The sequence below is a fragment of the Macaca fascicularis genome, chromosome 6 (assembly GCF_037993035.2).
Source record: "Macaca fascicularis isolate 582-1 chromosome 6, T2T-MFA8v1.1".
NCBI classification, from domain to species: domain Eukaryota; kingdom Metazoa; phylum Chordata; class Mammalia; order Primates; family Cercopithecidae; genus Macaca; species Macaca fascicularis.
The window spans coordinates 13641360-13666423 of NC_088380.1; positions in this window are offsets into that span (position 1 = coordinate 13641360).

The window sequence follows — 25064 nt, forward strand, 5'->3', positions numbered from 1 at the left end:
GTAAGGTAAGATTGTGCATTCATTGTAAATTATATTATATATAATACCCTTATAGAGGCTATGATGGCACCTGTAATCACTCACATTACTATATCTACTTAGAAACATATAAATATTCACATTAAATGGGATTAAAGAATATTAATCCTCATCAGTGTAAGTGTTGAGTGAGAGTAACAACATCTTTTGGGTTTTCAAAGCTTTGGGAGGGTTCTCAAAACTTAGATTGTTAACCTGGCTGTGGAAGATCATTGTAGGAATCTGGTATTAGTCAACATCTTCCTGAGTAGGAAATATTCAAGCTTTAAACCCTGTCTGTCATCACTAACATGACATTCTCTACACTGTGCTATCATCCGTTTGTCATCTCATCATGGTGCCTAGTTCATCATCAACTCCTGATCTTCCTTAAAGCCAATATTGGACAGAGCCTTTGTGGAATAAAAATGAATGTACTAATTTTACAGAATCCTTGCGTTAAATTTACCAAAATTGAGGCTTTAAAGAACCACATATTTGTAACCCAAGATTTGTGATCCACACTTTTCTTTGGAAGATGAATATCTGGTAAGACACGGAGAGGTGGTTTCTGTCATAGTGGGGTGACAGGGGATTCCTGGTCAACTGAGTGTCTTTAGTGTAAGATTTCTACAAGTGTATATTAGTAGCAAGTTGTTTTATAAATTTCTAAACATAATCAGCAAGTTTGTAAAAACTATCTAACCCATCGTAGTTTTTTGCAGAATTCTATCAGCATTCCATTAGTCACTAGAGTTGCAAATGTCACTTAATAAGACATGACACTGTAGTTATTTTTTTCCTATTAGCTTCCATATAAATCTACCCAATGATAAAACTTAGGCGTATTTCTGTCCTGCAAAAGTGTATTTCAGCTGAAAGGAGATAACGAAGTGGGGAGAGGAAAGGTATTGCACAATATTCTGTAACTTCAGAGATGAGGAAATTGCATCTCAAAATACCTTGCTCTATCTCTCAAAATAAGTCTAAGAACATACTACTAAACATTTTTTATCAAGATATAGAAACCATTGTTACTAATCATTCCATGTCCATTTCTATGTGCATTACATATACTACATTTTATTACCCTTCATATCCAAAGTATTTTGTGAACCCACATAAGAGAAAACTATCCACAGGCAAGTAAACTCTGAAAAACAATTAATTCTACTTTTAAATATGCTAAAATGTAAATAGATAAGCATCTAATTTTAATAATTTAATTGAAAAAGTTATGCTTTTATGACAAACATATGGTTTGGGACATATCTAATAAATGAATCTGACAGAAAACCCAATTTTATTCTTATATTTTGACTCAGAAATTAATCTTATTTCAGACCTCTAAGGTCTTTTTCATTCCATAGGAGAAGTCAAGAATTATGTCCCCCAAACTTCTCTCTTCATAGTGCCCCGGGTTGGAGTTTGCCGGTGGGAATCACTGACATGGAATGTACACAGGAGAAAGAGAAATGGAAGTGTCCATTACATTGTGTCCAGAAAGGATCAGCAAAGGACAGATGGGTTGTCATCGGTCATCAGATTTAGCGAAGAAACAATAAAATAGGTGGACCTAGGCAATATGCTTAATCATTAAATTATATTATTAAATAGAAAATATAAGGTACATAATATAATCTATAACATAAAATAATATATGTAAACTGAAAATAACTGCACATGCAAACCAACTGCATTTGAGATAAGCAGGTAGGTTATAAAAAAAAAGGAAAACTATACTTCTACTTTATACCACATAAAAATAAGTACGTTCCACCTTTGCACAACAGTTAGTATGTTTCCAGTAGGGAAGCTATTGGCATTTTATATGACAAATTATTAACTTCTCTAACAAATAAGGGGAATCTATAAGTTAAGGGGAAAATATTCAAAACTTAACATAAAAATGAGCCCAAAAAAACCAGGAGTAGAAAGAATTAACAGAGAAAGAAATATGAAGGGTTCAAAGTAGTCTAAAATATTTGGAATCATAAACAGATATATCATTTTTTAAAAAAGAAAAATAACATTGTTTCCCTTTTTCTTTTTAAGACAACCCAGAAGAATCTTTTTAAAAAAATCAACATTCTATTGAAAGACACCAATGATATTTTGCTCATGTTAAAGTCATTGATGATTTCTCCTGACACAATAAATGATCTCTAGAAAGAATCACCACGTTTTTTCTACAAAGGTGCAGAGAGCAAATATTTCAGGATTTTCCATCCATCCAGTCTCTGGGGCAACTACACAACTGTGCTGTTGTAGTGTGAAAGAAACTGTAGACAACACAGAAATAAATGAGCATGGTTGTTTTCCAACAAAATGTTATTTACCAAAAAACAGGTGGCAGGTGACATTTGGCCCATGAGTCATACTTTCCTGACTCCTGATCTATAGCATTTTCCTATAACGTATTACTGAATGACGTGTTAAAGTTATGCCTACATTTGGCCATCAAGCAGCTGCATATGGTACATTTAAATATTCATGACACCCTTTTGAAATCCCTCACCAAAATTCTGTATATCTCTGCTTAAAACATTAAAAAAATCTCAGTGACCACATTGAATGTGTAAGTAAATAATTTCAGTCCTATAGTCAGACTTATGGGAGTTACTTTACATGAAAAGTGGCACAATTGGGTTCCAACTAAATTAACTAATCTTGTTCAATTCTTCGGATTTTATTGTATTATTAATTTCATTAATTATAACCAAATCTCATATATTTTACTTACTATTCTTCAACCTTTTATAGCATTCCTTCAATCTGCAGCCTAACTTGCTTCTTTTTAACTTTCTAAATTTCTAATTATATTTCAAAAATTATATTTCATTTATATTTTTAAGGAGAGAAGCCTAATTTGACTCTTACTTTTTACTGGGGAAATTACTACCCACTATAGGCTGACTGAAAAGTCCACATTTCAGACAGAATTTTTCAAACACATACCTGTTGAGAAAGAATACTCTTTGAGGGAGAATGGCTTTCAAATTCATTTGTGTTCTGAGTGTGGTTCATGAAGTGAGGCAACCTGACCTACAGTATGTGAATAATAGACATTTCAGTGATGCAAAAATCCAATGGATTAAAGTTTTAAGTGATAAAGCAGAGACTCACTGAGCTTAACCCACACTAAGCCAGAGATATGTGCTTTTTAATGTCTATATTCAGATCCAAAGTTCTTTAATGTATATTTTAAACGATTTTTCACAATAATCCTGTGAGTTAGTCAAAGCAGCATTATTTTTCTATTTTTAAGAGGTCATATTCATATTTACAGAACTTTAAAATCACAAGGCTAGCAAGTAGCAAAGCTGAAATATAAACTCGCACATTCTGCAAAATTTCACTAGTGATGTTATGATTTGAGTCCACCACAATTCTTATCTGCTTCTTTACTGGCCGGGATAAATTTTGGAACATTTTCAGAATTATCTAATTGATATTAAAATAATTTTTAATATTTTCAAAGAATATATCTCATGTTAACTTTCAGGTTAGAAGCCATCTCTTTACAGTTGGGAGGAATGAGGGCAGCTCATTTGCTCACTCAGCTTCCAAAGCAATATCCATGAACTTAAATATATCATCCAAGTATCCGTATCTAGTTGAAGTAAAAGAATTTTTGCATATAGTGTCAGCTCCAGGATCTAACATATATTAAGTTAAATAACATATCTCCTCCTTCATAACAAAAGTCTATATCACTTCCAACAAAAACTCCTATAAAGATATGGAAAGAATGTTCAATGCTATGGAAGAGAACGTTGGTAGAGAGAACATCATGAAAGTCTGGGAGGATTATACTATCGAAGATGCCATCATTGTTACAAAAAAAGATGTGAAAGCCATCAAGCTCTAAACAGTGAATTCCTGCCATAGGAAACTGTCCAGATAATGTGCATGATTGACAGGATTTGCTCTAGAGCCAATCAATAAATTACGAAAGAGACTGTGGATATGGCAAAAGGGTGGGGTGAAGGGTTCTGAGATATGGATCTTGAGTAAATTCAAAAGCTAATAAATACCACACTAGAGAAATTAACAGAAGGCAACCAGATGGAGATAAGTGTTTCAGAACCAGCACCAGGCGATAAGGAAGGAGACAGAGGAAACAGGGGCAGGAAAAGAATTTGTCTTTAGACAATCTGGTGGAAGAGTTCCGATTATTCAAGACAGCTTCTGGTCTCTTTAATGACATGGACGTCTCTATGATATGGGCACTGAAACTCAAAGCAAATGGTGGAAGGAGGATTGGTACCATACAGAAGCATTTTTAGAGAAATGAAAAGGTCAGAAGGAAACTACAACGTACTTCCACAATGTTACACTGAGTATGGCCCTTCCACGTCTTCCACCTGTGCTACCAGTGAGAAAGCAAGACCAGCCCCTCTTCTCCCTCCTCCTTCTCAGTCTACTCAACATGAAGATGATGAGGATGAAGGCCTTTATGATGATCCGTTTCCACTTAATGAATAATAAATATATTTTCTCTCCTTATGGTTTTGAAAATAACATTTTCTTTTCTCTAGTTTACTGTAGTAATAACAATTTATAATACATAAAACATACAAAATATGTGTTAATTTACTATGTTAACAGTAAGGCTTCTGATCAGCAGTAGTCTGTTAATCACTAAGTTTAGGGAGGGTCAAAAGTTATACGTGGATTTTCCACTGTGCAGGTGGTCAGCGACCCTCACTCCCACGTTGTTCAAGAGTCAGATTTTCCATAATTCGTATACTTTTAGATTTTAAAAATCCATTTCAACTATCAAAATAATGCCATATTTTTCTGTGTCTTCAATGAAAAGTTGAAGTGATATAAGGAGAATAATAAAGAACTCAGAAGACAATTATACAGCTGACCTGAACTTAGAGCACTGTTTCTCCTATCAATGATTTCCAACTGCTTTGTGAGTTCCAGGGATCTGGTCAACCCTTGCAGCCTCCTTCACTGGATGAGGATGAGAACGAGTATCAGGACTGTAGGTTCCGGGCTGTACTCCATCCAGTTCAACCTATTAAGATTCTGAATATAATTCTGTCTGAAGGAAATTTGAACCCCACCTCCCCAAAAGTGTAATGTTTTATCCCCTACAGATCTGGCATAGCCAGTGGCAAATGGAATTGGTCCCTGTCTCTGTGACTCTGTAAATAAATGCCATTTTTATTCCATTCCGTTGGCTTGTTTCCCATAAACTTAAAAGAACATAACAGCAACTTCCTTATTGTATTGATTTTACAACCTCGAAGGTGTTTTTAATCTGGGGAAAAGTAAACCTTTATTAACAAGTTGTCACTTTCACAGCAGATAATTCTAAGTTACAGGATTTCATTAAGAAAAGAAAACATCCCCTTCCAATAATGTGGAGTGCTGGAAATGTTATTTGTTTAGCCTGTTGATTTCTAATTTTCTAAAGGTATTGCATTTAAGGATTTTACTTGTTTACTTTACATAATATTTTGAATGTTATTTATCTGAAGCTAATGCTCATCACTATATGTTTATTGGAGGAGGAAAAAAGCAAATGATACCTTTCATCTTAATGTGTCAAGACAAGCAGCATCACTGACAATAAAAATAAGAAAAAAAAAGGCTGAGTTACACAAATAAATCATGTATTAAAAGTGTAGCTTCAAATAACCAAGTCAATTCATTCTGATTTTGATATGTTACAACGTACTGGTGATCTAAGGAAAGCCTCCTTTAATTTAATCTTTTTATTGTTTTTTCTACTCTAACCAGAACTCAGTTAGAACAGACATCTCTCAGTTCCCAGGTAACATGATTCACTGATGTTCTGCACTTAGGTTAGAATTGCCCTGACTAGAAGAAAAAAGTGCTAAAGTCAGTTGTCCCATCATGGTGTTAATTTAGAGAAACAAAGCTTGTTCTTTCTTCTCATGGAAGGAGAATACCTCCCAGAAGGACTGAAATCCACTCCTATCATCAAACATAATTTCAGATGCCAATACGGTTGCTTCTGATGATGTTCCCTATCCTAGAATTGTGAAAAATTAGATTAGAATGGTAGAGTTTGATCCTGAACAAGTGTTTGTATCCCAAATCACGGTTGATAATAGGAGAGAATTTCAGTCTCACTCCATGATGTAAAATAAATTTAATCCAACATGCTGTTTCAGAGATCACTTTCTGAAAATACTAAACTGATATTTTTATTTCTTTCCATTGTGAAGCAGACACCTGGGCAGTCACTCCACATGATGTGTCAAAGAAAGAGAGCAAACACCCCCTTGAAGCTGCGTATGGCATGCTGAGCAGAAGAGAGTCTGGTGTCAGGGGGAAACTCAGAGTGGCAGGAACAGCAGGCATGCAAACCCATCTCTTCAAGCAATGTTCCTAGACAAAGTACAGGTGAGTTTGGAAGAAAAACAGAAAAATTAGGAAGTGATAGTCCAAGAGTCCCCTGTTCCCTTCAGGCCACTCTCATTCACACATGTACATTTTCTACCTTCTACCTATCCAAGACAGGTAAAGGAAAATCAAACTGGCCTTGAGCCTGATCTAATATGACAGAAGAAGCACTTCATTTTGGTTCCCAATAATTTCCTGTGGGCCCTATGTGGCTACAACCATGTCCAAGAGCTTCCCTCCACCAACCCCATGAAAGGACCACGAGGTTGTAGATGGTGCTGACTGGCAAGCTGACCAGGGAGGTCGCTGCAGCTGGATATCAGCAATCTTGTAGCCAGGGCAGCAAGTCGAGAATTAGGAATATTTTCAAGGTCAGGAATGCCAACTCCTGTACCCTTGGAGAGAGACAGATGACAAAAGAAAATCTGAAAGACAAGGGCATCTGAAAAAGACTGAGTGAATTAATGGAATGTCCTGAGTTTATTGATCTAGATACCTTTTCTGCCCTACACATAGGAGAATGAATGGGAGTACAAATAGGTAATTCGGCACATACAGTTACAATCTTTGTATGTGTGATTACAGTGTGGACATTAGTCACCACAGTACAATGCTTTTCAAGGATCATCTGGCTGATAATCTTCCAGAAAATAAAATCATAAATTCTAGACAATCTGTGTGCCACCTGAGGATGTGATAGAGATAATGAAGATGAGAGATATTAAAACAATTCAAATTACTAACAAAATATAAATTTTGCGAATAAGAGGCTAAATTTCTAATACTTTGGTTTCAACAAACCTGTTTTATGAACCAGCTGTGGCAACTTACAATACTATTTTTTATAAAAGGAAAAGGTCAGATCTTTGAGAGAGTTTTTAAATAAAACAAGCAAAGGGTTCTTTGTGGAGTCTTAATGTCCTTAATAGGCTTTTGGTTGGTAGTTCTTTTAACCATGACTATGGAAGAACATAATGGGATAATTCTTTTGTCAAAAAAACAGATGTGACTGTGTAAAAAGTAAAAATAACCAATGAAGAAATATTCAAGGTTTTTTTTGTTCTTTTCTGAAGATAAACTGCTTTTCTATCTTCATGTAGAAGTATAATTTTAAGACAATTGATTTAGAGAAATATGTATACATACATATATACATACATACATACAGATATATATGTTTATATATAAATATGTATACATATATGTCAATAATGTATATTTAATATATGTGTATATATACATCTATATTTTTCTGGGTTTTTCACTTAATTCTTTAGAAGATAGAATGACTTTTTAAAATAAGTAATAACAATTATATGAGGATCTCAGTATCTGGATGTTGGGGTTACATGTGCTATCTTTCCTGAAAACTGTTTTACTTATACAAACAAGCAGTCCTTTCCTCCCAGCCCAGAATCCTTTATATGTAACAACTCATACTGATAAAAGATAATTTTAGCATAATTGGAGAATAGGTAAAAAAAAAACTTAATCATAAGAACTGTGGACCCTACTTTCAGTGTGCGCGTGTGTGTGTGTGTGTGTGTGTGTGTGTGTGTGTGTGTGTGTTGGGAGAAGTGTTATAGGGGTTTTACAGCCATCAATAAGGGTCAGATTGTAAATAACAAATGTAACAATCTACTTTCTCCACTCCCCACTTGTCTTGACCTTTCTAAACTCTTGCACAAACATGAAGATTGAATGCTTAAAAGGATAACATATTTTACTACAATATGACAGTAAACAAAAGGAAAACTAGATTTGGAAATTGAGCCATGATCTATTAAGCTATGCCTATTTGTAAGGAAAAGTCTTGTCAGTGTAACTGATTAAAGCTTAGTGTTTTAAATTAGAAGAGCAGTTCAGCAAATGCAGAGGTGTACAGAAGCATAATGACTTGAAGTGAATGGTAAAATGCTGCTTCTGTATATTGCCCTCCTCTCTCTGGGGTAGGAATCTTGCTGAAACTAACCATACATGTTACTTTTTACATTTGTTATGAAAAACAAGAGGGAGCCCAAAATGCAACACCAATAAATAAAGGCAGGGGGAATGACTTTATAGTTTCGAAGGGTTTGTAACATACTATTCAACTCCATTCTTATATTCGACCTCTGAAGATAAATAAAAACATGTTAATTTCAAATTTTACATCTTGTTTCATTTGCTTTTTCAAATATAAGTTGAGCAGGCAGTGATAGTGTGAAACACAGAATTTAGTATAAAGGACATTGCATTTAAAACGTAAATTGACAACTCTACTAGCTATTGGACCTTGTGATAAGATATAATCTGTGCCTCAGTGTTCTCAGTATTAATAGGAACAACAATATATGTCTCTCTGGGTTGAAATAAGTGCTAAAGGTATTCATGGATACAAAGTACAAGGAAAACACTGCAATAGTAGCTATTCAAGATTCAAAATTACAGCTGTGGGATATTTTTGTCATTTATCTTCACCTTATAGTACAGAAGTGAATACAACCTTTTCTCTGCCATTAGAATTCTTGCAGAGTTGAAAAATAACAGATGTTGGTGAGGATGCAGAGAAAATGGAATGCTTATACACTGTTGGTGGAAATGTAAATAAGTATAACCTCTATGGAAAACAGTATGGAGATTTCTCGAAGAACTGAAAATAGAACTACCATTAGATCCAGGAATCCCACTACTTTGTATCTACCCAAGGGAAAATAAGCCATTATATCAAAGAGATACCTGCTCTCATACATCTATCACAGTGCTATTCACAATACCAAAGATACGAAATCAATCAAAGTCTTCATCAGTGCATTATTGGATGAAGAAAATGCTTATACACACACACAAACATATATACTCAATGGGATAATATTCAATCAAAAAAAATGAAATCATATTCTTTGCTTAGCATGGATGGAACTGGATGCCATTTTCTTAAGTGAAACACCTCGAAAATACAAATACTGCATGTTCTCACTTATAAGTAGGAGATAAACAATGTGTACACACAGACATAGTGTAGGATGATAGACATTGGGGACTGAAAGGGTGGGAGGGGGGTGAAGCATCAGAAATTACTTAATGGGTACAGTGTACATTATTCCAGTTATGGTTACACTAAAATGCCAGACTTCACTATACAATATATCCACATAACAAAATTATTCTCACACCCCTTAAATCAACACTGCAAAAAAATCTGATGATCTGATTTACTGATTCAACCAGTCTTGGGCTGGCCTGGGCTACATACATACACACACTCTTTCTTTCTCTCTTTCTCTCTCATTATACACACCTAGGTAGCCGGCACCTCCATGTCGACAAAATAAATTGCCATCACCCCAGATCCAGAACCTGTGCACTTTTCCAGGCATGTCCTTGAGAATAATGACTATACAGATGCCTAAAAACAAGGATTAGATTTGCCCATTTTTGTTTGACACGACTCATCATTCAACATTATATTTGTGATACTAATCCATGTGGTTGTCGATAGGTGTAGATAATTCAATAGTATTGTAATCCATTCACTAAATATGTTACAATTTCTGTATTTATTCTTCCCTGAAGGGCCGCTGGGCAATTTCTAGATTTTGTCTAATAAGAATAGGGCTCCTACTACATTGAAACAAACGGATGTTTGTGAACACGTATCTGTTGGATATGTTCCTAGTTTGGTTGAATTGTTTGATTACATGGTATTCATAACATCAGATTTCACAAATAGTGATGATTTTACAAATGGACTATTTCCATTTACATTCCAACCAGAACTATATGAGAGGGCCAAAGACTACAGTTTTTGACAACACTTGCATTTTTCATAGTTTTCATTTTAGCCATTTTGGTGAAAGTTTATTGTAGTTTCAATTTGCAGTTGATGATTTGTAAAACTGAGCAATCTTTCATGACATATTGCTCACTTGGATACTTTTTTTTTTGCAATGTCTATTCAAGTCTAATTGCCTATTTGCTATTGTCGTGACTGTCCTTTCTTAACATTATGTAGTCTATACATAAGGTGTTTATTCTTTTTGCTGTTCTTGTTAGATATCTGTATTATAAATATTATATTGTACTCTGAGGACTACCATTTTAATCTCTTCATAGTATACTTTAATACTGAATTTCTTATTTGTAACATGTTGTAAAATATGTCAGGTTTATTATGTTTTCTTTGTCCTTAGTGCTTCTGTGCATTCTTTATATTTCTGTCTATTCTAACAAATATTTTATGTGTTTTCTTGTGAAAGCTCTACTATTATTCTTAAAATTAGTCTACAGTGTCCAGAAACAAACTAGCAAAAAAAAAAAAATTCTGTTATATTGGAAACTTTGTCTTGTCTAATATCCCATTCTCTTAACTATTCCAACTATTTTTAAAACTTAAAATTTTGTAAGGCCTTCAGCTTAAAACTTATTTTTATTCATTTGTATTGCCTATTTTTGCCTCTCTGCTCTTCCATGTGAATTTCAGAATAAAAGTTATCTATTTCTACCAAAAAACAAGCTGGTATTTAAATTTGGACAGTGTGGAATCTATAGATTACTTTAGGAAGAATGGACATCTTTACAATATCAAGTGTTCTAACCCATCAAAATGGTATATTCTTCTGTTTACTTAAGTATTCTGTAATTTGTCTCAATAACGTTTATAATTGTTATCTTAAAGTATTGATTTTTTGCTCATATTTAAATAGATTTATTTTAAATATTTCCTTTTTGGACATGTTTACGGAAATAAAATTCACCTACCACACACTTTATCCGTTTAAAGTGTCTAATTATTACATTCAAACACGGTGAATTGTGCAGCCATCACCACAATCAAATTTAGAATATTTTCATGAAAATATGAATGAAACCCCATACCTACTAGTAGTTACTTTACATTAAAGCTTTAGACAACCACTACTCTACTTTCAGTCTCTGTAGATCTACATATTTTATACATTTCATATACATGGAATCAAACAATATACAATCTTTTGTGACTGGCTTCATTTACTTGAGTACAAGATTAATCCACTGAGGTCCTGTTTCTGGCTTCCACTGTGAAGCACCCAGGAGTGCCCCTAAACATCTCTAAACATGACAGCTATGAGAAGCCCAAAGCAAGCCAGTGGACCTATCTTTAGTTTCTGGAGAGCACTTCCTGTGTCCTCTGGCAGAAATGTTTCAGCCCCATCCCCAGTAACCAGAACAACAGCTGGAACTTCAATTTCAGAAGACAAGCAGCATATATTATGCAAGTCAGTAACTGAGTGATGGTGACCAGGTCTAATTTCCTTTCTACATTTTGGATCCTGAAGCTATTTGCAACACAGAAACACAAATTGGCTGTTTGGTCACTACTCCCCATAGGGTAGAGCCCCAAATATTGTAAGATGTTGCCTCACACACTGTCGTCTTAGGTTAGTTTTAAATAAATCTTTCCATCATTCTCTCTGCTGGGCTCATTCCACTGGACACTCATGCACTGACATCCACACCTCCCCAGTTAAGAGTTAGTTGCCCCAGAGAGTATGGAATCCCCATACATCTGACTTATGCCATGCAAGGAAGTCCGGTTATCTGTAGCTTTGGAGAGAGCCCCAGGGCACCACAACAGAGCTGTCCATGCTTGCTGGGGGATACTACCAAGTGCACAGAATCGTCCAACAGAGCTGTCCTGACAACAGGTGGGCACATGGCATGGTACACCAAAGGTGGCTTTTACCGTATATATTTATTTTGTTTCCTCCCTTGATTGCAAGCTCCATGAACTGAACTTTTCTTTATTATGCTCAATATTTTACCCAACAAGTACTATGAGGCTTGGCAAATGGTAGATTTCAATTAAGAGGTACTCAATGTATCACTGAATTAATTTATTTATTTTGTGAGTAAGCATGGGACTTCTTTTGGTGTATTAACTTCTTTTGGTATATATGAAGCATAACATTAAGCTCATTAAATGATAAAGTTTACTCTCATCTTAAGGTAAATATTAGCACTTCCTCAATGTAGGAGTTAGTGATGATGTGGTGAATTTCTTTGTTTATTCCAGATGACATTTTTCATTCTGTCAAAACATTAGATAGATTGTGGATAAGAGTCTGATGAAATGAAGACTAACCACCAGACATGATGTTTATTCACTCAGAATCAATTTACCTTTCCCCTAAAGGGGACATTCTATTTTATGGCAATGATTGATGATTGAAACATTTATCATGATATAGTCATCAAAATGACATGTTTTATTAATAATAAAATTTATGGTGAAAGCATATAACATCCACTGACATTCTGGAAAAGTAGTAATTGTTTTAGATGCTTTCCTCATAATCAATTAGTAGACTGCTTAAATAAATTTATTCATATACCTAACGATAGATATTTGAACTTTATAATATTTACTATGTCTGAAGTAGAGATAATTATAAACTGAAAGCTGTGTTATCTCATCATGTAAGCTGCATTTTAAACCAAAATTCACAGTTACCAAACTGTAACCTATGCACGTGTTTAGTCTAGATACTCAAATTCATACCTAAATTAGTTATGAGTTAAAAAAGAAGAAAAATTATCATGAAATAAAATTGTTCACCAATACACAAAAACCTTTTGAAGAATGATTATAATAGATGTTGTCCACTCAGGAAAAAATACTGAAATAGGTAAATCACAATTACATTAGGTTTGATCCTTAATTTTATATCAGTAGCTAATATTCTAAATATTATCATTAAATTTCATTAAATTTATTAAATCCTAAATTTAAATATTAAATAAATTTACTGTCTAAATATTTTACCACTGACCTGTATTTTCAGTTGTTTGATAAGCATATTGAATTGCCCGTATGAGACTTGTATGTACGATGTCATGCAAAGACCCAAATTTATTCATCTTTAATTCAAGAATAGAAAGTTCAGCTATAGTACCAGGAGAGTGGAATTTATGATGTGAAGATGGATCAGCCGCATCTCATCTTGAAATGGCATTGAACTTATATTCACGCTTACAAGCACCTTTACTTGCTCACAAATTTGAACCAGGTACATTTATCTTCTTTGACAACAAGGGAGAAAGAAATACAGCGATCAGCATAATATGCATGAGGCATCTGTTGCTTCTATGCCAAGAAACACAATCTTCTCTCCTCAAGAAATACACATCATAGGCGTCTAGAATTTTAGATATTGATTAGCCTCAGTATATCCCTTTCTCATCTTTTAAAAGTTATTTGATCTTAAATCACATGCCCCTATCTCTTACCTAGGAATGCAGAATAAGTTGTTTCTGGGTAGTATTGCTCATTATTAAGCATATAATTTTATAGATAACCTTTGGAAGATAGGATTAGAGAATTGAAATTTCTGGTTGAAAGGCTTATGCATTTATAATTTCAATGCAAATCTCACAATTATCTTAGAAAAAAGACTTTATATGTACAGTCAGAAACATTTCTCTGAAACTTTGCTGACACTGGGCATTATTGAGTCCATTTAAATATTTATAATATGATGGGTTTAAAATGTCATTTAAAATCTTTTACATTTAGTTGACTAATGATAAGCATTAGTACATTTTTATATGTGTGTAGTGGTTGTTTTCACGTTTTAATTAAAACCCATCCATTTTTTTCTCAAATTTTTATATATTTATAAGTATAGCATATTAACTTTGTTCTCTGCTGGAAGTGTATCTCCATCTATTTTGCAACTTAATGCCCTATTTTCCTTCAATGGCTATGTTAGTCATCCTTCACTCACTTATTTACTGCACCACACCCCAAACCTATCAAAAAAAAAAAGAAGAAGAAAAGAAAAGAAAGAAATGTTTAAGAAAAATTAAAGATGCACTTCAATTTTAAAGTCTCTTCTTTGTTTTTCAGCTATTTCCTAATTCAGGTTCTTATCATCACCTATACCCTTCCCTTGTCACTTCTGACCTCTCTTGCTGTATCTAAAATCAGGAACTATAGAAACAGGGTGACACCAGCTTTTCTCCCTAAATACTCCTCCCTCCTTCTGATTTCCAATGAAATTATCAAGAAATGCTTTTGATATACAAGGAAGTTCAACATTTTAGACAACGTAGTACAGAAAGAATCATATTAATAAGAGAGTGGTCATCATCTAGTTCTTCTGTTTTCTTTTGTTTTGTTTCTGAAATTTTCAACATGACCTGACTACTTCTAAAGAAAACTTAGAGAAAATTCCTAACTTAATCACACTGCCTAACTTGGAAGGGTCTGAATAGCAAGACCGGACATGAGAGCAGTTGGCAGGACCTTTTGTTTCCTACAATGCAATTCGTTGCTGCTCTTGTCATGTGCACACACAGAAGTCCAGTAGCCATATGGCGGATTTTAATTCAGCCCCATATTTGGTCTATATACTTATGCAGGGCAGAGATGAGGTGATTGACTCATTTACCATAACAAAAACTTCCCTGGCTGAACTAAAAACACTGTTTGCCTGCGGTCTATAGAAACTTTTTAGAGAGGGGATTGGGGGAAAATGGCCAAATAATTTATTTCTAGGGAGAGTTAAAGCCAAATAAAACACATTCTCTGTGGTAATTATTATCATTGTTTGACTATAGTTTCAGTTGTTTCTTAGGTATGTGGTGTGATCACACACCCCTACCTGCATTGAAGCTGGGTATTAAGATGCTACTTATCAGTTAATTAACTATGGGCAGGAGTGTCACATGTCACCTCCAGGAAGAAGCCTTCGAGCATCTGCATTGTTTTCAACAGTAATGACAGGAGCATGTGATGAGATGGCTTCTCCATCAACCTGGATCCTTGAGTGGTTGTGATAGCCAGGGTCCACTGGAAATCAGCACTAGACATGTAGTGTGGGCATGACATCTCATCATTAACTACTCGTAGGATTTTGGAAGAAATTTTGACCAACACAGTCCCTTTCTTAAATATTAATTTAAGGAATTGAGGACAAAGTTGACTCAACGAAGACATGTGAACATCAAGAATGGGTGACAGAGGGAGACTTGATCTCAAAATAAATAAATAAAAATAATATAGAGGTATGGTATTAGAAATAGAAAAAACTGACATAATAAAAGAAAAAAAGTGTAATTTAGACTTAAAATAGGATTTAGTAGATTGTATGTCATACTTGGAGACAATTATAGCATTTTTTCTGCTCTCTCCACCGACAATAAAATGTCCAATTTTAAGGTGTTAAAATTAGAGACTGCATTACCTAGTCTCCCTTACCCTCTGGCTTCTGAGCATCCAGAGAGAGCATGATCAAGACCCTTCTTTTCTTTCTGCTTTCTCTGGCACTGTGTTATAGCTGGCATGTATTCCTTTATGATGAGTAGTTCTCTAGTAGAGAGGACATTTGGCAATGCCTAGAGACCTTTTTGATTGTCACAACTATGATGCTACAGAAATCTAGTAAGAGGACACAAAGGATGTTGATAAATATTTTACAATGTACAGAACAACTCCCCTCCCAAAATAACACACACACACACACACACACACACACACACACACACACACACACACACAGAGAGAGAGAGAGAGAGAGAGAGAGAGAGAGAGAGAGAGAGAGAGAGAGAGAAAGAGAGAGAATTAGCCAATCCTAATGCAACAGTGCCACGATTGAGAACCACTGATTAATGACAACAGGTCCTTGTCAGGAGCCCCTTGTTCATGGCACCAGCTCACACAGAGTTCTACCTCCTTCAACTTTTAAGCTTAGTACAGGTAGTCCTGTCTTCCCACTAATACTGGTCTCTGCATGGCTCAGCATCTTTCTTTGTTTTCTAAAGGCTAATTAAACCTCTCTATGTAATCCATTTATCAAAGTCTATTTAACTCTTCACTGCCTTTGCCATATTTGCTTGGATCCTGAATTATTAGAGTGATCTCCACCTGAATATGAACACTTAAGAATCCTTTCTTGGGCCGGGCATGGTGGCTTATGCCTGTAATCCCAGCAGTTTGGGAGGCCGAGGCGGGTGGATCTCTCAAGGTCAGGAGTTTGAGACCAGCCTGGCCAACATGGTGAAACACCATCTCTACTAAAAAAAATTACAAAATAGCTGGGCGTGGTGGTGCGCGCCTATAGTCCCAGCTACTTGGGAGGCTGAGGCAGGAGAATCGCATGGACCCAGAAGGCGGAGGTTGCATTGAGCCAAGTTTGTACCACTCCAGCCTGAGCAACAGAGTGATACTTTGTCTCAATAAATAAATAAATAAATTAATTAATTAAAAGGCTTCCTCAGATCGGGTTGCTCATATATTTGGTTAGATGACTAACCGCAAGTAAATGTAAGAAATTGCTAATCCTAGACTTTCTGTTGTGGTTGTAGGTACCAGTATTGGGAGGGTATATCCCTGAGATAGGTTTTAGTTATGGGCAATTTTGGTATGTAGAATGATTTTCAGATGTGCTAGCTATTCTGGCTGTAATGGGGAGTTATTGTAATGTAATGGGGAGATAAACCTAAGGTATTTGACCACCCAAGTCAAAGCCTAGAACATGTCACACCTTGATTCTTCTTCTACCATGATTGTAAGTTTCCTGAGGCCTCCCCAGTCATATGGAACTGTAAGTAAATTGAACCTCTATCCTTTATAAATTACCCAGTCTCACGTATGTCCTTGTAGCAGCTTGAGAACAGACTAATACAGTAAATTGGTACTGCAGAGAGAAAGGTGCAGCTATAAAGATACCTGAAAATGTGGAAGCGACTTTGGAACTCGGTAACAGGCAGAGGTTGGAACATTTTGGAGGGATCAGAAGAAGACAGAAAAATGTGGGAAAGTTTGGAACTTCCTAAAGATTCAGAGGGCTCAGAAGACAGGAAGATGTGGGAAAGTTTGAAACTTCCTAAAGATTTGTTGAATGGCTTTGATCCAAATGCTGATAGTGATATGGACAATGAAGTCCAGGCTGTGGTGGTCTCAGATGGAGATGTGGAACTTACTGGGAACCAGAGCAAAGGTTTAGCAAAGAGACTGGTGGAATTTTGCCTCTGCCCTATAGATCTGTGGAATTTTGAACTTGAGAGATATGATTTAGGGTATCTGGCAGAAGAAATTTCTAAGTGGCAAAACATTCAAGAAGCAGCAGAGCACAAAAGTTTGGAAAATTTGCAGCCCAGATGACGTGAGAGAAAAGAAAACTCCATTTTCTGGGTAGAAATTCAAGCAAGCTGCAGAAATTTGTATTAAGTAATAAGCAGCCAAATGTTACTCACCAAGACAATAAGGAAAATATATACAGGGCATGTCAGAGACCTGCACAGCCATCCCTCCCATCACAGGCCTGGAGGCCTAGGAGAGACAAATGGTTTCATGAGCCGGGCCCAGGGTTCCCCTGCTCTATGCAGCCTTGGGACATTGTGTCCTGCATTGCAGCTGATTCAGCTCTAACTGTGACTACAATGGGTCAATGTACATTTTAGGCCATTGCTTCAGAGGGTGCAAGCCCCAAGCCTTGGCAACTTCCACATGGTGTTGGGCCTGTGGGTGCAGATAAGTTAAGAATCGAGGTTTGGGGCCAGGTGCAGCGGCTCATGCCTGTAATCCCAGCACTTTGGGAGGCTGAGGCGGGCAGATCACAGGTCAGGAGTTCGAGACTGGCCTGACCAACATGGTGAAACCCCATCTCTATTAAAAATACAAAAATTAGCTGGGCGTGGTGGCATGTGCCTGTAGTCCCAGCTACTCAGAAGGCTGAATCAGGAGAATCTCCTGAACCCAGGAGGTAGAAGTTGCAGTGAGCCAAGATCATGCCACTGTACTCCAGCCTGGGTGACAGATCAAGACTCTGTCTCAAAAAAAAAAAAAAAAAAAAGAGAGAGAGAGAGAGAGAATTGAGGTTTGGGAACCTCTGCCTAGACTTCAGAGGATTTAGGAAAATGCCTGGGTGTCCGGGCAGAAGATTGTCAAAGGGGTGGAGCCCCCATAAAGAACCTGTTATGACAGTGCAAAAGGCAAATGCAGGGTCAGAGCCCCCAAACAGAGTCTCTAATGGGGCCACTGGGGTAATGACAGGTGAAGCTTTGAGAAGAAGCCCATTGTTTTCCAGACCCCAGAATGGTAGATCCACCAATAGCTTGCACCGTGTCCCTGGAAAAGCCACAGAAACTAAATGCCAGCCCATGAAAATATCCAGGAGGGGGGCTGTATCCTACAAAGCCACAAGGGTAGAGCTGCCCAAGGCCATGGGAGCCCATGGAACTCTTGCATCAGCATGCCCTGGAAGTAGGAGTCAAAGATTATTTTTGAACTTAAAGGTTTAATGACTGCTCTATTGTATTTCAGATTTGCATGGGGCCTGTAGCCCCTTTGTTTTGGCTAATTTCTTCCATTTGGAATAGGTGTATGATATGGTTTGGCTCTGTGTCCCCACCCAAATCTCATTTTGAATTGTACTCCCATAATTCCCATGTGTTGTGGTAGGGAACTGGTGCAAGATAATTTGAATCATGGGGGCAGTTTTCCTCATATTCTTCTTGTGATAGTGTCTAAGTCTCATGAGATCTGATGGTTTTATTAGAGGTTTCCACTTTTGCATCTTCCTCATTTTTCTCTTGCCACCACCATGTAAAAAGTGCCTTTTGCCTCCCACCATAATTCTGAGTTTTCCTCAGCCATGTGGAACCTTACGTCCAATTAAACCTCTTTTTTTTCCCAGTCTCAGGCATGTCTTTATCAGCAGTGTGAAAATGGATTAATACAGTAAATTGGTACCAGTAGGGTGGGGTGTTGCTGAAAAGATACTCAAAAATATATAAGTGGCTTTGGGACTGGGTAACAGACAGAGGTTGGAACAGTTTAAAGTGCTCAGAAGAAGACAGGAAAGTGTGGGAAAGTTTGGAAGCTCCTAGATATTTGTTGAATGGCTTTGACAAAAATACTGATAATGATATGAACAATAAGGTCCAGGCTGAGATGGTCTCAAATAAAGATGAGGAACTTGTTGGGAACTGGAGCAAAGGTGACTCTTGTTATATTTTAGCAAATGGACTAGTGGCATTTTAACCCTGCCCTAGAGATATGTGGAACTTCAACCTTGAGACAGATAATTTAGAGTATCTGGTGGAAGAAATTTCTAAGGAACAAAGCATTCAAGAAATGACTTGAGTGCTGTTAAACCGTTCTATTTTAAAAGGCAAAGAGAGCATAAAAGTTTGGAAAATTTGCAGCCTGATGATGCAGTATAAAAGAAAAACGCATTTTCTGAGGAGAAATTCAAGCTGGCTGCAGAAATTTGCATAAGTAACAAGGAGCCAAATGTTAATCCCCAAGACAATGGAAAAATTTCTCCAGGGCATGTCATAGGTTTTCATGGTAGCCCCTGTCATCAGAGACCTGGAACCCTAGGAGAAAAAAATGGTTTCATGGGTTGGGCCCAGGGTTCCTATGCTGTGTTCAAACTAGGGTCTTGGTGCCTTGTGTCCCAGTTGCTCCAGTCATTTTTAAAAGGGGCAGAGGTACAGCTCTGCCCATGATTTCAGAGGGTGCAAACCCAAAACCTTGGCAGCTACCATGTGGCATTGAGCCTGTGGGTTCAACAGAAGGGTGTGCAGAACTCAGGAGTTGAGGTTTGGGAATCTCCACCTAGATTTCATAAAATGCATGGAAGTGCCTGGAGGTTAATTTGAGACCTTTCTAATTTCTTAATAAAGGTGTTTAGGGCTATATACTTCCCACTTAACATTTCCTTCGCTGCATCCTGGATATTTTGGTAGGTTGTGTCCCTATTTTAATTAATTTCAATTGTCTTTTATAAAATTTATGCTTAAATTATGATTTTGACTAGGAGCTATTTGGGAGCAAATTACTTAACTTGCATGTATTTGTGCAGTTTTGAGAGGCATTCTTGGTATCAATTTATATTTTTATGGTGCTATGATCAAAGTGTATACTAGGTATAGTTTTAATTTTTTTTATTTATTTTTATTTTGGGATGGAGTCTCGCTCTGTCGCCTAGGCTGGAGTACAGTGGCACAATCTCGGCTCACTGCAAGCTCCGCCTCCTGGGTTCACACCATTCTCCTGCCTCAGCCTCCCAAGTAGCTGGGTCTACAGATGCCCGCCACCATGCCGAGCTAATTTTTTGTATTTTTAGTAGAGATGGGTTTTCACCATGTTAGCCAGGATGGTCTCCATCTCCTGGCCTCGTGATCTACCTGCCTGATCCTCCCAAAGTGCTGGGATTACAGGCGTGAGCCACTGTGCCCAGCCTCAATTATTCTTTTTACCTCTACAAGGAGAACTACAATGCACTGATGAAAAATTTGAAGATAACACAAATGAACAAAAAAGCATTCCATACTCCTGGATTGGAATAATCAGTATCATAAACATGGATATGTTGCTCAAAGCTATTTATACTTTCAATGATATTTTTATAAAACTATCAACAATCCAACATTTGGTTCTATTTCTATAGAACCCAAGTAATCAAAGCAATCCTAAGCAAAAAGAACAAGCCAGAGGAATCACATTACTCAACTTCAAAATATACTATAAGATTACAGTGAACAAAACAGCCTGGAACTGGCAAAAAAAAAACAGACACATAGACAAATGGAACAGAATATAAAACTCATAAATAAAGCTGCACACCTACAATCATCTCATCCTCGACAAGGCTAACAAAAACAAGCAATGGGGAAAGGACTCCCTATTCGACAACTTTTGCTGGAATAACTGGCTACCCATATGCCGAAGTATGATGCTGGACCCCTACGTTTCACCATATACAAAAATGACCTCAAGATTTAAATGGATTAAAGATTTAAATTTAAGAATTCAAAGTATAAAAATCCTGGAAGACAACTAGAAAACACTCTTATTGACATTGGCCTTGGCAAATAATTTTTGGCTAATTCCCCAGAACAATTGCACCAAAAACAAAAATAGACACGTGGAACTCAATTAAACAGAAGAGCTTCTGAACCACAAGAGAAGCTATGGACAGAACAGACAACCTACAGAAGAAGATGTTTGCAAATTATGCATCCAACAAAGGCCTAATATCCAGAACATATAGGAACTTTAAACATGTCAGCAAGCAAAAAACAAATAGCCCTATTTTAAAAATTGCCAAAGAAAATAAACAGACACTTCTCAAAAGAGAAGTTACAAGCAGATATACAGACATACAAGCAGCCAACAAACATATGAAAAAAAAATGCTCAACATCACCAATCATCAGAGAAATGCTAATCAAAACCACAGTGAGATACCATCTCACACCAGTTAGAAGGTCTGTTATTTAAAAAGTCAAGAAACAAAGAAATGCTGGAATGGCTGCTGAGAAAAGGGAATGCTCATATGCTGTTGGCGGGAATGTTAATTAGTACAGTCACTGTGGAAAGCAGTGAGGATATTTCTCAAACAACTTAAAACAGACCTACCATTCAAACCAGCAATCCCATTACTAAATATGCACCCAGAAGAAAATAAGTCATGCTACCAAAAAGACACGCAAACTTTTGTGTTCATTGCTGCACTATTCACAAAAGCAAAGACAAGGAATCAACCCAGGCATCCATCAGTGGTAGACTGGATAAAGAAAACGTGGTACATATACAAGACAGAATACCATGCGGTCATAAAAATGAATGAATCATATCCTTCACAGCAACATGGATGGAGATGAGCTGGAGGCCATAATCCTAAGCAAATTAATGCAGGAATGAAAAAACAAAACGTGTATATTCTCACTTATAAGTAGGAGATAAACATTGAACACACATGGACATAAGTATGAGAACAATAGACACTGTAGACTTCAAGAAGGTGAGGGGTGGTAAGTTAAAAAAGTACCTGTTGGTACTATGCTCACTACCTGGGTGACATTTTCTGTACTCCAAACCTCAGCATCATGCAATATTACCATGTAAGGAATCTGCACAAATACATTAGTATCAAAATAAAAGTAGAAACAAAAAAAGGTGACTCAAAAAAAAAAAAAAAAATAGACAAGAACCAGCCTTAATTCAAATAGTAACTCATCTCTATTTAAACTACCTGCTTCCTAGAGGGAAAAGTAAATCTTCTCTTAGAAAAATTTACATCATGTGCAGCTTCTATGTTTTACACATCTGGCATTCAGCCAAGAAGTATGAGCTATAATAATGGGTCAAGAGAAAATGACCAGTAATCCAAAGAGAAATAATAAAAGTTATAATAGATCCACATAGGATCCAACAAATAGATCAGAAGACAAAAAATTTCCAAAATAGTTAAGGTAAAATTTAAATAAATCTAAATATAGAAAAATAGAGAACAAATAGGGAAAAAATAGAGGAAAATGTGGAGAATAGAAACAATTAGGAATACAAAACTTTTCAAGTTCACATTTTATAGCATTTAATAACTATATTGTATAACCATAACATCTGATTCTATGAAATTAAATTTTGATGAGTATATTAAAGAGCAGTAGATATGTCATAAAAGTATTGAACTTAAAGACCAATTAAAAAAACGCCCAAATTGTAGTGTACAAAATAAGCAATATGAGTGTTCACCATAAGTTTTCGAAAACTTGTAGTCAACAAGAGACAGGCTTTCAGATGCTTGACATTTCCGTACTTTGATTAAGTGGTGAGTATACAGACATATATATGCTTAAAATTCATTGAGGTGTACATATTACTGAATACTATGTCTTAAAGTAAAGAATAATAAATTGTGTGGTTGATTGACAAAGGTCATTTTTACACGTAAGTAACAAAGTTGATAAGAAACACTTCACTAGACCATTATCATCATTGAATAACATGAGGTAGGATTTGCACACAATGCAAAAACAGAAAACTAGACAGAATATTTCCTATAAAAATAACAAAATGATATCTTAAATCAACGAATGCACACATTTGTAATGGGAAAATTAAATAAACTACAAGAGAAAATTATTTGCATTTCAGTGTCCTCTCCATTTAAATAATTGTATTCTTTATTATTAGATCATTTTCTAGCAGGAGCTTTAACTATGAGTAACATAAATTATTTTACATTTGAGAAAAATCACTCAGTTTTAGACAATGGATGGGAATGGGAAAATGATACAGGCAGGTGGGGAGGTTAGGTAATTATCTACATGATTTAATTGAGATTTAATAATAGCCTAAATATAAATAGCCATAAGAATGATAAAAAGGTGGAGAAACTTAAGAAATATTAAGACATTTGCATCAATCCATTTTCATTATCCATGATAGAAAATGAGGAAGAGTAAGTAAAAGAAGAATAACAATGACAAAAGTTCTTCCCAACTAGTCAGTATTTTTCTCAAGAATGTGGATAGATGGTATTTGGGAAGATGATATTTTCACTAATGGAGATGCATATGAGAAAAACAGATTTAAGGGATACAGCTTTTGATGGGTTCAATGTGGGTATACTGAATTTAATGTTTGTGTAAGATCACAGAATATATGCTTGTGAATAGCTGGATATAACAATCTGGAATTAAAGGGAATGATATGAAAGAAATATGGTGATATGGGGGTCACTGGAATAAAAAATAACCTTAATACCAACAAGTAGCAACTGCTAGATACCAATTACTGTTCTATGTTCCTTGTATAAATGAATGTCACTTAATCTCCACACTAACAAAATGAGGTAGATAATATTACTGGATTACTATTCATCAGAAGAGAAAACTGCGACACAGAGGGTTGAATGTCTTGCCCAAGCTCACAGATCTTGCAATTAATGGTGGTGAGATTTGTACCCAAGCAAACTGCAGGAGGACCCAGGCTCTGACATACAGTATGTACTGCTTCTTAAGACATGATCATTGAAACAATGAGAAAAGGTGATATCAACCAGATAAAACTTCTTAAATGAAAATAAAATGTTCTGAGGCTGGAGTGTTATGGAAAATCGACAATAAAGATATTGGCAGAGGATGAGGAGATTGGGAAAGGAATAGAAATGGACCCACCAGAAAAGTAACCAAAGGCTAGAAGGCCATGAGGTCTAAGACAATTGTGCTCCCCAAGAGCAAGAGGGTGGTGAGTTGGTAGTTTAAAAGCCATCAAATTAGGAAAAGTGTCCTGGAATATAAAAATAAAAGACATTGGCTGTGCATCACGTTTAAGAAGCTCACGGAGGGCCTTGTTGCAGAACTGTAACAAGGGGAAATGTCGAGTGGCCGAAGAGCATAGCGAATAACCATTAACAAAGGACTCAGGAGAAGCGGTGGTTTGCCTTTTTGAGAATTTGAGGTACAATATTTAAGAGGTCAATGAACCTATTTCAAGTTCTGGACATAAACATTTTATCGTAAAATGAGTGTGATCCCCAATTTTCCTAGTCAGCCAGGCCTGATATAACAGAGTATCATAAACCGGGTGGCTTTTAAATAACAAAAATTAATGTCTCAAAGTTCTGAAGGCTGGAAATGCAAGGACAAAGTATGAACAGATTTGGTCTTCATGGGGCCCTCTCTTAGGCTGCAAACTGCCAATTTCTCTTTGTATCCTAAGACCATGAAAAGAAAGCTAGACAGCTCTCAGGGCTCTCTTTAATAAGGAAACTGATTCCATGTGTGAGAACTCCACCCTCATGACGTAATCACCTCCCAAAGGTGCCCCCTCCGAATACCATCACATTAAGCATTAGGATTTCAACAAATGTTGGGCAAGCAAAAACATTCAGTCTATTG